The sequence below is a fragment of the Pseudorasbora parva genome, chromosome 8, assembly GCF_024679245.1.
Source record: "Pseudorasbora parva isolate DD20220531a chromosome 8, ASM2467924v1, whole genome shotgun sequence".
Lineage (NCBI taxonomy): Eukaryota > Metazoa > Chordata > Actinopteri > Cypriniformes > Gobionidae > Pseudorasbora > Pseudorasbora parva.
In genome coordinates this window covers 30,494,667-30,507,461 of record NC_090179.1, presented here as the reverse complement: position 1 = coordinate 30,507,461, position 12,795 = coordinate 30,494,667, and positions in this window count along the sequence as shown.

Below are 12,795 nucleotides of genomic sequence, written 5' to 3'. Positions count from 1 at the left end.
TGCATTGCGATTTTAGAGACATATGCTACAAAAACACTGTCTGAGAGCAAAACCAGGAGAATAAAAATGATAAATCTAAATTGTCAAGACACTTTATTGTGACAAATGATGTTTACTGAGTCATCAGTGCAATAATCACTCAACAGGTGATTTACAAAAGCAAACATTATTTCAATTCTATCCGAAAAAGTGCAACATCAGGCCATGAGAAACAAAAGAAAGATGGCTTACTATGGTATTGTGTCCTTTCTTACATGACTGGGTCTGGTGAATGGTGAAGATAAATCACAAATCAAAAAGTATAGGATTGTACAGTATAGGGTTAAATTTACTTTTTACACTAGAAAAATAAATCTGCCTCACGCAGTATAACTGTAGGAGGTTCAAGCAATACGATCTGAAATCCATCCATGAAAATGTGACACCCAATTTACTGCCAGAAATGAGCAATTAATTGTATTATTTCTACAACAGTATAACATGATTACACACAAATAAATGCACAATTAAATGAATGAAATGTACAGATAATGTTGATTGTAATTGATCTATTATGCTAAACCAGGTTCAAAATCTGCTGTGCTGTAAACAGATTCAGTTTGTTCCATGAAAAGCCAATTTGATATCTATCATCCAAAAGATAAAAACGTCAGTCATCAGCAGATAGGTTTTAGGAACAATTTGTCCCAGGCTCTCCACTGTCATTGATTATGCTGTGAGGATAAGACTCTGTAGCAGGGTGTTCACAGCCTACAAAAAGAGCCATTGTCCTCAGAGTTAGTGGCCCATACACAAACTGATGTAAAATACTTAAAGGGGTGATGAATTGAGAAATCAGCTTTCCCTTGAGCCTTTTATATATAAAAGTTCATTGTGATATAAGAATATCCTGTAAGTTTCGGAGCTGAAAACTTCCTTAGTCAAAGAAAAGCTTTTATTGACACCAGGCCCAGCAAACAATTGGGATCTCAGAATATGTCGACCATTGACGTCATAAATGCAGAAACGGCACCTCAAAAGAAATATGTCCAAAGCCCCGCCCACCAACTCGTGGAGCTAAACCGATTGCACCGAGCAATAAACATGCCAAATATAGCAAGATATTGCGCTGTGCCTAGTTTTGGAAGAACACAGTTGCTGCATAAGCTTCCTTCGGATTCTAATATTAGGAATAAGTGGTTGAACTTTATTTTTAATTAAGTTTAAGCTCACGTTTGCTTAATTTCACTGCAGAATTATGGTAACGCTTTACATTATGGCCTGGAAAGTACTGCATAATTAAAGTGAATTAACATCATAACTTTCGGTAATTATAGTGTAACTATAAAGTAAGTATATGGAAACAATATGTAATATTGGGGGAATAAAGGGGTAACTATCAGGAAAATTTATACTGTAAGTATTTTTTAATTAAGGGGTAATTATCCGTGTAGTTACAGGGTAAGTATGAATGTGCGAGCTGTAAATTAAAGTGGCTCTTGTTCCCCTCTTGATTCATGTAGTTATAGGTAACTTCCCATGGTAGGTGAGTTAAGAATTACAACTGACTTTTACTCCTCTTATTCATCATCTCCCCAGGCGCTTCTTACATCCGGCCCGTGGTGGGGCCGTGAAGCGATGATACTCTAGGTCCCGCCTGGCTGGTATGTGAGAAGTGCCCCCTTCAGGTTTGGTACGCCGAAGCCTGCATGGTACATGGAAGTGATAAGGCACCGGAGGAGAGCGGGTGAGTCCCTTTTAAAGGGCAAACATTCTTTCTTTCCCTTATGTTTAGACTTTATGCTTCCCTGAGGGGTTTTGTGGGATGATGGATGTGTAAAACAAGTTTCTACAAAGAAGATTGGGCCTATAGTTCCCCGGTGGGGTGGCTAGAACGATATTTGTGATAAACACTGTGTGTTTATGTTAGGCTGCATGCTTCGCTAGTGGAGTGGTGCCACTATGGTCTGTTGTGGGCAGTTTATCCTCCTCTGGATATGGAAATATGAGTAGTCGAGGCCACCGCTCATGCCCGCGGGCATGCAGCGTCGGTGCAGACTTATGTGTTCTCCTAGTCGAACTGTTAGGCCCATAACCACCTCTGGGTAGCGGTAGCACCTCTGCTAGTGAAATATCTAGATGGGTATGTGAGGTCAGGCTGGCGCATTAACTACAGTTAGAGCTGTCCCAGCCCTTATAGGGCCTCAGTTGTTGGGATTTATCAGATTGATGTTGGCTGACCCTCAGGAGGGCGCTTCAACAAATTGGCCTAGGCTGTTGGTGGGATGGCGGTGGTGTCTTGCGGGCCTCTGGGATGGACTGGCCTCAGGTAAAGGCCGGCTGGCGGTGAGAAGCCAGCGGGGGCAGTCTGGACAGGTGGTACGCCTCAGCAGGCCTCCTTGCAAGAGAGTCCTGACATCGTGGCCCATGTGCGCCGGGGAGGGTTCTCCCCAACGATGACGGCTGCAGCAGAAACCTCGTCAACGAACAGGCCCTTCATGGCCTCCCTGGGGATGAGTCCCCAGGTAGTTACTGGATGTCCAGTTCTTCGTCAGCCAGCAGACAAGCCACAGTCAGCCTGGGGTCGCAGCGGCCGTTTTTTCCAACCAGCCAGAAAGAGAAGTGGGCTGCTAGCAGGTAGTAGGCCCCTCCAGGCCTCCCTGTAGTTTTGTTGCTGGGTAGTAGGCCTCACCAGGCCTCCCTGGAGGTGGGCAGCTGGACCAGCACGCTCCGGCAGCAGGCACAACTGCAGTCCCGGTAGTAGGCCTCACCAGGCCTGAATGTGCGTCACTGGGCAGGCCTTACCAGGCCTCCCTGTGGGAATCCCCCGCTCTTGGGTGCTCGGGTAACTAGCGTGTCTTGCTAGGTGAACGAGTTCCCAGTCTCCAGCTACCTGATAGTTTGTGTCAACTGCGGTCAGGTGGATGGCCTTACTGGGCCTCCCTGGGGGACTGCCGGAGGTGAGCAAGCCTCTTCTGGCCTCCCCCGAGGGGGTGTGCTTGGGCATCAGTCACTGGACGACTAGCACAAGCTGCTAGTAGGTAGTAGGCATCAACAGGCCGCCCTGAGGGCTAGTTCCCGGTTCCAGTCTCTGAGGCAGTAGGCATGGATTGCTAGCAGGTAGAAGGCCGCACCTGGCCTCCCTACTAGCCCTACTATCAGGCAGTAGGCCCTGCCAGGCCTTCCTGTAGTCGAGCCTCTGAGTTGAGGTGCTCGGGCAGCTAGCATGGTCTGCTTCCAGTTAGTAGGCTTCCAGTAGTTCCAGCTACCCCGACAACTGGCTTTGACTTTTATCAGGCAGTAGGCCTCACCAGGCCTCTTCTCGGCACTCGGGCAGCTAGCATGGATCCTTCAGGACAGGGACCTGCCAGCCTGCAGCTTGGTTTACCTACAATGCAGGCTTAAGAGCTCCCCTCAGTGAGGGTTGTCTGCAAGCTTACGGCCGCCTGAGTCTGATCTAATAATATTCCAATCAATCGCAGGTGGATGAGAGATAAATCACTGTTTCTTTGATAAAGACGTTTTGCGATCCCTGTGAGAGAATCATTCCGGTTGCAGTTTTCAAAACAATCCCTCCCTCGTGAACTGACATCAATTAAATAATTGTTAAGGGACAGCTGAAGCTCATTAAATATGCACATCTTATCCAATCCTAGCCGTGGGCGTTTACTTCCAAGTCTTCAGCCCGGCACGACCATCAAAACCCAGCGCTCTGGACAGAGCCTCAAAACCAGTGTAGAATATAAACTATAACTTATTCATTATGATGTTTTTTTAATGTAAAAACCACAAAAGGCAGTTCATGACACCTTTAAGATAAGCTGAGAAGTGATATGCTCGTGGTTTGGGCATCTTGTCTTCTCAAAACACATTATTCACAATTTTGCATGCTGGATGACAACCCCAATAAATGAGAGCACTGCATAGAGCAGCACTTCAAAGACATCCCTAAAGCCAGCTAGTGTTGTCTGACAGATCACTAATATCTTCCTCTTCACAGCTGACATGCTCATATATTTGAGTTGTAATTAGTTTTCATTTGCGCATTATGTGTAAACCACTGCTTTAATCCCACTGCAGTTTTGAAAAGCTGCTGTTTATCACGAAGCTATTAAGCAGTTATACACTATATGATATTTAGAATTTATATAAACACACACGTGTGTGTATATATATATATATATATATATATATATATATATATATATATATATATAAAAGAGAGAGAGAGAGAGAGAGAGAGAGAGAGAGAGAGAGAGAGAGAGAGAGAGAGAGAGAGAGAGATTTATAGTTAAAATATTAAATATCTCGGTAACACTTTACAATAAGGTTGTATTTGACTAACTAACGTGAACTAAAGATTAGCAATACGATTGTTACTGTATTTGTTCATCTTTGTATAAAAATACAGTCGTTTGTTTGTTCATGTTACTTCACAGTAGATTAACTAGATATAAACACAACTTTTGATGTAGAAAGTTGAAATTAACATTAACAAAGATGAATAAATGCTGTAGAAGTGCATTTCAATATTATTGTATATGTTAACTTATGTATGTCATGTTAGTTAACTAGTCATGATAATGAAACCTAATTGTAAAGTGTTACCAATATTTCAAATAAATGCTGTTCTTTTTAACTTTCTATTCATCATCATCATCATCATCATCATCATCATCATCATCATCACAAAAAAAAAAATCCACAAAAAGAATATTCAACATTGATTATAATAAATCAGCAAATCAGAATATTAGTATGATTTCTGAAGGATCACATGACACTGAAGATTGGTAGCCTGACAAGCCAGACCCACATCAAGATGTTTGGTCTGGAAACTCACCATTGGCCCCCCTAATCCGAGGTGCGGGATAAACGGTTGTCTTTCAAACTCCCTCTGCACGCGATAGGATAGCGCTACACCAACCAGAGCAATGAAGGTGAAACAGAGCTCCTTGATAGATTAAACATTCACCTTATCCGGTCGGCTAAACTCTGAACACATCTTCCCTTTTTAAGAATGACTTCAGTGCCGTTCTTTGTTCTTTTCTAAGAGAAAAGCTTAACTCCAAGTCTTCGAGAGTCGCGGTCAAAGCTGATTCGAAAGACCGCCGTTCACCAGTTTTTGAGTTTACTAGTAGCACGCAAACGCAACTCGGCCATCATCATTATGGCCCCGCCCACCGACTCTATACACGATGTGATTGGCCCGGCAAGAGTTTGGCGATTACAGCTCAGAAGGGTATTGAGAGTTGCTAGACTCGTGGGCAGATTAGATTTGCTGCCGCTAGGGTGCATCTAGATTTCTAGGCTAGAAGATTGGAGGAATGATGCTGAGAATTCAGCTTTGTCCTCACAGGAATAAAATAAGTTTTAAAGTATATTCAAATGGAAAATAAATGTCTCAGTATTACTGTTTTTACTGTATTTTTCATCAACTGTATACATATTCACACATTACAAATCAATTTTTGCATATAAAAGTTAAATAAATTTGGTAGATTTTGATTATTAGGGAATGCTACTTGGCTCTATACATAATGAAGTATAATAAAATAATCATCAAAGAAAGAACCTTTCCAACTTTCATTGCTGCTGTGAAATCAGCTGCTTGTCTGTGAAAATGAAGGCGCAACTGCCTGAAAGTTTCATAACCTTTTATGGATTTTAATTGGTCCCTTCAGTTTGGGTGAGTTCGCTCAGCTGCATTTGAATCATAAAAACCTGTTTCATGGCACTGGAATGGACCACATACTGACCACTTCCTCCACTGAATGATTTTTAATGAAATGTACCTTAACAACAATTAATAGAAATTTGTAATCAAGGGATATATCAGTGTCCCTCAAGGAGAGCTAGTTATTTTTAATCATGACACTTAATGAAATTCTGGCATAATAAATTATGCACATGCTCCTGCGTTCTCCATTGATGTGTAGTTTAGTGGGAGAGGGGTGTTTTAATAATTCTGAATGTGGCTGATGAAATTTCTAACAATTTGTGTGTCTAAAAAAGTGTTGGTGTAAGTCTTTAAAGGTGCACTACATAGTATCTTTGCAGTAAAATATCCAAAAACCACCAGGCCAGTGTTATATATTTTGTTCAGTTGAGTTCTTACAATATCCCAAATGTTTCCAACTATTTGTAAATTGTGAGAAAATTGCTATTTTAACCAAGGAACCGGAACATCTGAGGGAGTCGCCTGTCAATTGCGTCATATCTGTGTTACCCTCGGTTTCCGGCCTCGCTCAACTTCCTCAACATTCGGTCCTGCTATGCTTCACACTACAGTAATGTTAATAACTGCATCCATCAACATGATTTCTGTTTTCATGACTTCTGAGAGTCCTATGCTGATTCTTTTCCACCGGCTGTGCTGTGAAGACCACATGTCCAGATTCTGCGCTCAAACATGGCGTCATCAAGCTATGTCTTTGTTTTAAATAGGTGCTCTCTAGCGCACAAAAAAGTTATATAGTGTAGCTTTAATGATGAAAAAGACATTGTCTTTTTTGTCCAACTCTTTTCCAAATCATCTGTCATATAGCCACACAAAGCCGGTTTGTACTATTTTCAAACAGGTTTCCTAACTACTCGTACTTTTCCGCCGTCATTTTGAAACATCAAAAAATGGGAACCTACATCTTATTTATAGCATAGCGGCATAATAAGGGTGCATTTTGGAATATTTTTTGGGGGTTCAATCATCCTATTGTGTCCTATGGTGCTAAATATTTAGATATTTCACCTAAAGATTCTCTAATGAATGTGACTTCCATCCATTCACTTGCATTATGTGGACTCACAGAGATTGATTTTTTCTTAAAAATCTTCATTCATGTTTATCTGAAGAATGAAAGTCATATATATCAGGGATAGCATAAGGGTGAGTAAATGATGAGGAAAATGTAGATTTTTGGGTGAACTAACCCTTTAATTGTGAGCTAAAAACTTGGCATAAATACATTGTCATTGCTGCTGATTATGTTTCACAGCTTTCATAACTACAAAGAATTAATTCAAAAAAAGGGAAGCATCTTGCGTTTCATTGCTACAGAACTGAAGAGTGGCTGCTGCATCCTTGTGTCTGATTTAGCACTACACTGATGTCCAGGTGTTCATTACACTAACAATAGAGCACATACGTCACCATGTGCTGCAGTCCGCACTGATTCTGTGACACTCATTACCAATGCAGCTTTGGTTGTTAATGCTCTTTTTGTTTAAGGCAGCACTGGCTGGCCTGGATTTTAAATACAGATGAAATTCATTAGAGGAAGGCAGAGTCTGACATGTTGATATTAGTGTGTGTGTGTTCATGTTTGTGGTTTTTACCTCATTTTCTAACTTCTGCTGATTCGCGCTTTCTGACGTTTTGAGCCAGTGATTTCACTACCTTTGCGACAAAACCATTTACATACACAATTACTGTGCAGACCAACCAATTCCGAAGGTATTCCAGAGTCACAAACTCCTTCAGGCGTCCACAAAAACAGAGCAACATAACAGATTGCTCAGAACATTGTTGTTTTCCCACTCTGAGATGTTAGTATGCAGAACGTGCTCCATATAGGAGGTGAAAGCAGGGGAAAGTGCCACAAATAGAAAAAAATTGCCACTGTGGCGAGCTTAAGCAAGCTGCTCATGATGCCTCTCATTTTCAAAAAACAGAATTTCACAACAAAGCCTGAAAATAATCTTTGTCCACAAGCAGAATGAGAGACCATTACTAACTTTCTGTGAAACTGATAGAGTGTGGAACAGAGGAATAGAGTAATAGCAGAACATCCTAGTGGAACATCTGAGTAAAAAGCATTTCTAAAAGGATCTGACAGATACCGTATTAACTATGCAATTCTGTGGAAGGAGGTTTAAAATGATAACGTTTCTCAGAGCACCGGGAAAAGTCCTCCTGTGGACTCGTCCTTAATTATATAAAGCAACATCTCTGTCGTCTCTCGCAGCAGTATTCTCATTAGCGTAGATTTAAATTGGATTAATTCAGTACTGAGGCTGTAAACTTAATTCAGATTTCTCTCAGAAGAGTCTGTTTGCGTGAGAAGCAGAGACGTGTTTTAGATGAATGTCTTATCTTACGTTTTATGGTTTGCGATGACAACATGGTGCATGACTGCATTACTGTAATTTAAGTTTATGTAAAAGTGGGGCCCAAGGGCAGTCACCATGACGTTGAGCTCCAATTACTCTGAAGTCTAGAAGCCCATTGCCTTGCTGCGGAAAACCTGACATTGACCACAGGCAGTAAGTAATTCACTTTTTATTCAAGCTTTACATTGACAGGGAAAAGTGTTTCATATTTGGGTGAAGTTCCTTTTGCTGTTCATTAATTAAAAATTTTCAATTTGATTTTGAAGTACCTATATAAGTATCATATTTCTAAGCCTCAAAAGTCATTTTCATTGTTATTCTGTATTAGTTCAGTTCTATTAAGACTGCAATGGGTCCCTTTTAAACATTATACATTGTTAGCTACTCTGTACTTGAGCAAGCTCTTAATGCATTAAAGTCGAACTCAAAAATCAGTTAAAAATACGTGACCCTGGACCACAAGGGTCATCATCTGAAAGCTGAATAAATAAGCTATAAAAGCTAAGGTTTGTTAGGATATTACAATATTTGGTCGAGATGCGACTATTTGAAATCTGAAATATTGAGAAAATTCGCCTTTGAAGTTGTCCAAATGAAGTCCTTGCAATGCATATTACTTGTACTAATGATATATTTTTGGTAAGAAATTTACAAAATATCTTCATGAAATAGGATCTTTACCTAAAGGTCCCGTTCTTCGCATGTTTTCGAAGCTTTGATTATGTTTACAGTGTGCAATATAACATGAGTTTGTTTCGCGTGTAAAAAAACAGAATTGACTTATCTGTACACCACTGTTTCCTCTGTCCTAAAAACGGCCTGATGATTTCCTTGTTCTATGAAGTCCCTCCTTCAAAAACACGTAACGAGTTCTGATTGGGCCAGATTGGACAGCAGCTTAGCGCACTGTGCCCGGAAAGGTCTCGCCTCTTGCAAGCGCTGAATGCGCGCTCTTCTCCACGTGAGAGAGCAACAAGACCGCGCCCCCTATTTTGCGTGTTCTTGTGGGCGGAGGGTATGGGTTAGTCAACAAACTGTTCTAGTGACGTCATTCCTGAAGGTTTGTAGTCCAAACCGGTGTAGTGCCAAATTCTGACCCTGCCAGATTATTACCCCCTTACTATTGGTAGGTTTAGGGTTAGTTGTGGGGGAGGGGTTAGGATTAGGGGTGGGGTTAGGATTAGGCAATCAGGTAGTGACTTCAATGAGGGGGGTAATAATTTGGCAGGGGGTCAAAATTCGGCACAACACTGGTCGTTCGCTGTAGGCTTTGAAAGGGAACTTCTGTTAAATAAAATATCTCGCTGGGCATTGAACTTTGAGCTTTATAATTTTACAGGTATTATTTATGCTCTAACAGCAACATTACACACTAACTAAAGTTTGAAAGATGGAATCGCGAAGAACGGGACCTTTAATATGCTAATGATTTTCAACATAAAAGAAAAAAACTATGATTTTGTCCCATAAAATGTATTGGCAATTGCCACATATATACCCTTGAGACTTTTGACTGGTTTTGTGGTCCAGGGTCACATACATAAAAATCAACTGCTGGCCATAGATCATTTTCCTATTTAGCACCTAAACTCTGGAATAGTCTTCCTAACATCTCTTTAACCTGGCATACACATAACATGATCAATTTCTATAATTCAGATCAGTTAAATAATTGTAAGGCTGCATAAATTAGGCCAGCTGGAACCAGCAACACTTGCTAACACCTGATGTAGCTACTTGTTACATCGTAAGAAGAATGGCATCTACGCTAATATTAGTCTCTCTGTTTATCCTGAGGTTTACCGTAGTCAGTCGGGCCGTATCCAGATCAGATGTGGACCTGCACCTAGACATGACCACAATGCAGCCCTCGAAGTGTCAGCAGTGATTGTGTCAGACCCTGTGAAGGCCTCATCGACATGACAACCAGCGGTACACATCCTCAACAAACCGTCTCCAGGTGGAACTGGATTCAATATTTTTGAATGCGATCATTTAAAAATATGATTTTTTTCCCCTTCATATTTCATACCCACCTGTATAGATAAATTAACTAAATTAATAGCTAATGATGTTTACAACCTAAATTAATCAACACTAGACATACTTAAGATGGAAAAATTACAATATTTTCTTCTAGAGCTGCTGTACAGCAACTTTGTTGCTTTATGGGTTATCACTAGCTTCTTTGAAACAATTTGTATTGTAAAAAGTGCTAAATACTTGACCTCGCTGTCAATAAAATGTACATAATTTATCCTATCACAGTCTTAAATGCAACACAAACAGTCCAAAAAGTTATTGAGGATAAGATCAGAGTGAACTCACTGTTGTTTTCCTCTGGCCTGCAGTGCATCCGATCATCTACGCCCCTCTGTTTTTGTGTGATGATAGATCTTCTCAGTTTTTAAAGAATGGATTTCTGCCTCTTTCTTATTCTCTACCATTATTCAATCTTACAGATCTCTGAGTTGAAAATACATTCCACCGCGCATGCTACTAAAATGAGTTCAGTGGGGATTTACGCTTTGTAAGGAATGTTCTGAGTACTTTAATGAGCGGGCCTCTATTTGCCTTTCTTCTGTCCCTAATCTCTGAACTTTGAGAGGCAATTACCAGACAAAACAAAGAATCATTTTTAATTTAAGAGGCACACACTCAGAAGCACAGCTCTCTTGCACCCGCTGTTATAGGAAGCCCCAGAAGGACACATCAAAGGATGTTGACACAGGCAGACGGATCAAAATGTGCAACGCTGAGGTAAGAGACTACGCCTGCGGCACCTGAAAATGAACTTAAATGAATTTGTTTTCAGACGTTGTCTCCCAGGACCACTTTACACTTTGTTTTAGGTGCAAGGCCGAGAACAGCGTAGTGTGAAATAATTTTTCTTTGAGAGTGATATTCCAGGACCAACATCTCAAAGGAAAATCTGTTGATCCATAGGCCTATGTGTCGTTTAACACTAAAATTCACTGTGAAAGAAGACGCTTACCAGCAATATGTTTTGTATTGTTTGTCGTAATCAAAGCAAAAGCACTGCGCTCTTGTGGTCAAAAAACATATAGCAGAAATATGAGCACTGTTAAAGTTACATTTTTGTTTTTAAAAGAGCTACAGCACATTTTAAAATGAAAAGGGGTATATGAATTTCTTTCTTTCTTTTTTCTTTCTTCTTCCAAACCTGTATGAGTTTCTTTCTTCTGTTGAACACAAAAGAAGATATTTAAATAAATAAAAAATTGGTAATCAAGTGATGGCACTTGTTTCTGCACCCATTGATGAATCAACTGTCTGGTTACCAACATTCTTCAAAATGTCTTCTTTTGTGTACTACTGTTCAACAGAAGAAACTCATAAAGGTTCGAAAACAACTTGAGGGTGCATAAATTGTGTGTTACATTTTCATATTTGGTTGAACTGTCCCTTTAAGAAAAATGACTTTTCATGTGGTGCCTGTGGTTTTCCGCTGGCAAGATTGTACCTATTTTTTATCTTAATTTTGATATTTAAAGGGGTGATGAATTGAGGAATACACTTTTCCTTGAGCTTTTGATATATAAAAGGTCATGGTAATATAAGAATATCCTCTAAGTTTCAGAGCTGAAAAAAGTAGCCCCACCCACCGACTCATGGAGGGCTCCTGCTAGCTGGTCAACAACAGGAAGATTAAGATATTGCGCTATTCCTGGTTGTGGAAGAACACAGTCGCTGCATAAGCTTCCTTCTGATCCTAATATTAGAAATGAGTGGTTGAGCTTTATTTTTAATGAAGTTCCAGCTCACACTGCGGAATGGTTTGTAAATAAATCTCCAGTCTATGCTGGATTTGGATCCGACAGGAATGGTGCAACACACTTATGTGAGTAAAACGTGTTTTTAAATATAATAGTATTGCATTGTTATAGATTGTTTTGCTTATGTGTACGTGTCTAACAGAGTATACCTTTAGCACGCTGGACTCAGCCACGAATGAGCCAGGGATCGCAAAGCCCCGCAGGCCAATGAATCTTATATTTCGTTCTTGTTCTGCTATTCTCTCTCTCAAATTGACATCTGAAGGGCGGCGCATGCGGCGAACGTGTATGTGTGTGCGCGCGGTTCACGCTTATATCGTCCGATCGTGAGGGCTATGTGTAATATAAAAATAATAGTCCAATCAATCGCGGGTCAATGACAAATAAAATATTGTGTTTGTTTGATAAAGACGTTTATGAGCCCTGTGATCGAGGTAATCATTCTGGTTGCCGCTTCTCCCTCATTCTCTCTTCTCTCATGTCACTGAACTGACAGGGGAGCTTAAGCTCATTAAATATGCAAATGTTATCCAATCGTAGTCGGGGGCGTTTACTTCCAAGTCTCCAGTGCATCACGCCCATCAAAACCCAGAGTTTCGGAGAGAGCCTAAAAATCAGTGTAGAAAATAGCCTATTACTTATGTTGTTTTTGAATGTAACAAACACACGAACATCATTAGTTGACCTCAGACAACAGTATAAATAAAATTAAAAAATCCAGTTCATGACAGCTTCAATTTTTCCACAATCTTAAACTTTCGTGATGGCAGCTCCAATTTTGAATGCATTTGGTGTACTAATTTGTCTGTGGTGTACTGAAAATTATTTAAAAATTCAATTCATTTTTATTTGTAAACCAAACATCATTCCAAAGCAGTTTTATAGGCCCACTGGTTTAAAAGACAAGAAA